This window comes from Alligator sinensis, unplaced genomic scaffold (assembly GCF_000455745.1).
Source record: "Alligator sinensis unplaced genomic scaffold, ASM45574v1 scaffold304_1, whole genome shotgun sequence".
NCBI classification, from domain to species: domain Eukaryota; kingdom Metazoa; phylum Chordata; order Crocodylia; family Alligatoridae; genus Alligator; species Alligator sinensis.
The window spans coordinates 488,047-490,787 of NW_005842939.1; positions in this window are offsets into that span (position 1 = coordinate 488,047).

A 2,741-nucleotide genomic window follows, 5' to 3' on the forward strand; every position below is an offset into this window, starting at 1 on the left:
ATGTGCCACCCCCCCCCCCACTATGGTGGCACCAGTCGCCCATGCTGAAGTGCAAGGCATATGGACTGCTCATGTGAGAACCTACTTAGCTGCATAAGTTAGGGGAACACACTTTGGCCCTTAATCTTATTAGGTTTCCTTGCTCTTATTAAACTGGAACCTGGCAGGTATGCTATATACTGTGTGTCTACAAGTGGCCCTGACTGTGCAGTTATTATGCACCCTAATGTGCAGTAACTATGAGCTACTGTGCAGTTGCATTGGCATCATAGTTCACGACCACCGATGCTATGTCATCATAGTGATGTCACCATAGCTCGTCACTACGATGATGTCAGTGGGCATGAACCATGATGCTGATGTTACTGCACAGTAGCAATGAACTATTATTACTGCACAGTCATTTTGTGTAGATGCGCTCACTAAAGATTAACGGGGATCAGATACACACATGTAATCCTATTGACTTTAATTGGAATATTTATGAATCTCTGCTGTGAACATAGTTTCATTACCTCACCTTACTTAGGGGTAGTGTGGAAACTGAAAGCTACATTGTGGCTTTAGAACATAATTAGTAGTATGAGGCGATATGTTGCTACTCCATCCCAACTATTTTTGAGAGGGAATTTTGCCTCAGTGAGTTATAGCTCCCTTCTGCTCTTCTCTTTTTTTTTTCCTAGAGAATGAACACACTCTACTCTCACTGGAAACCTGCCTAAAAATATTCTATGTTACAGCATATGTCACATGGCTTTATGGTTCCTGCATAAGTTTTGTTTTAAAATGTAATGTTATTTTTACAGTTTCTTATTTATTGCAACATGAGATAAAGCATTCTATGTTAAATGATACTAGAGGAAAGATACTTGTGGTGATTAGGCTTACTAGACTACTGCAAACAGAAATTCTCTTTTTTATTCATAAGATGTATGTTGCACAGGTAGCCAAAATCTAATTTTCTTAATCCTAAGTGAAGTACCTTTTTCCCTGACATCAGCACCAGTTCAGTTTTTATTATGTTAAACATATGCTACTGATTGATCGTCAGTTGTATTTAATTATGCTGAGTTACAGATGGCAATTTTGTGAAACTAACAGCTGCTCACTTGAGGCCATTGCCACTGATGGCATGAACTCAATCTCTAAAGAGTCTTGGAATGTGAACTTCAAATCCCAGAGGTCTGTAGTTACTAATTTTACTATATAAACAAACTGTATTGATCTATACAGCCAAAAAACAATATCACGATACTGATAGCAGCAGTGATTATCGAGGAGGGTGCCATAGCACCTTTTAGTGCTTTCAGATTCTTTTAAGGGTGTCGTGGATTGTAGCACTGGTAGGTGAGTGAACATCTATACATGATTCACAAAATAAACCCAGAAATGTGGATTTGACTTGGATTCCTTGGTGTCAAAAAATCCAGTGTGATCTTTCTGAGCTTTCTGGGGGAAAAAAATCACTACATAATTTTTTATTGTATAAAACAAGTGAAAACTAAGAGCTAATATTTTTCTGAGGGGTACCCCGAGTCTAGAAAGGTTGAGAACTACTGTACTAAAGCATAGAAAAAGAAAGTTAGGAGAAGGCTCTCATGAAGCAAAGGGTTTAAACTGCAGCAGAGTGTATTTCAGTTAAATTTCAGAATCCTAACTAAGAACAGTAGGGCAATGGAAAAGTTGCCTAGGGAAGATGTGGAATCTCCTTTATTAGAGGTTTTTGAGAAGAGACTGGATAAGAATTTGTGTGGGTTGGCTGAGGAATAGTGCATCCTAGATCTGTACAGGAAATTGGGCTAGATAGCCTAGATGGTCCTCATATGATTATATGATATTAAGATGTACACCCACTATGATGATATATAACATTTTGTAGCCCATACAAATTAAACCAGTCTCTTCAGTGTGAGCACAAACAATGGCTGTGGTCCTCCCTGCCCATAGGAAATTGTTTCATTTGAAAAGGTGCTTATTGATAATTACTAATCAGATAATGCTATGTGAGAGTCATCAGACACTGAATAACCCCAGATGAAATTTACTGACAAGGATTTAAAGTTGGGTATCAACATTTTCCTTTATTCTACAATATCCAATGCGTTAAGTAACTGGTGAAACTATGGAGAGTGGGATCTTCCGTTCTAAGAACTGAGCTATCTGATCTCAGCTCCAAAGGTTCACCAGCACAAGTGTACCCATTAGGGCTGTGTGAAATTTCAATGGGTGTTTTGTTTCAAAGCTGTTTCAACGTGTTTTGAGCTTGAAACAGTGAAATCAAAATGAAACAAGAGGCTTTGAAACAAAACAAGGGCACTCAAAATATTTCAAAAGTTTCAAAATGTTTCGAGTTTCGAAACCAGGCTTGCTGCAGCTAAACAGAAACTAAGGAAAGGGAAGGGAAAGGGGGGAGAGCAGGGAAGGACTGCTCTGATATTGACATTTAGCTCCTAGTTCAATTCCCCAGCTCTCTGATCATTTCCCCAGTTCTTCCCCGGGGGGGCGCAGGCCCCCAATCTGTGCGTGGAGTTTAAGCAGGCTGCTGCTGAAACTGCAGCAGCAGCCTGCTGAAACCCAGCACACAGATCTGGGGGAAAAAAAAGAACAATCTTTATATTGCATCAATCTTTCTTTCTTTTGCTTTTTACTGATACCTGTAGTTGCTTGCCTGTGGCATGTCATATAAAAGGACATGTCTATTCCTCATTACACTGGAAAAAAAATATAGGCAAATGGATGTA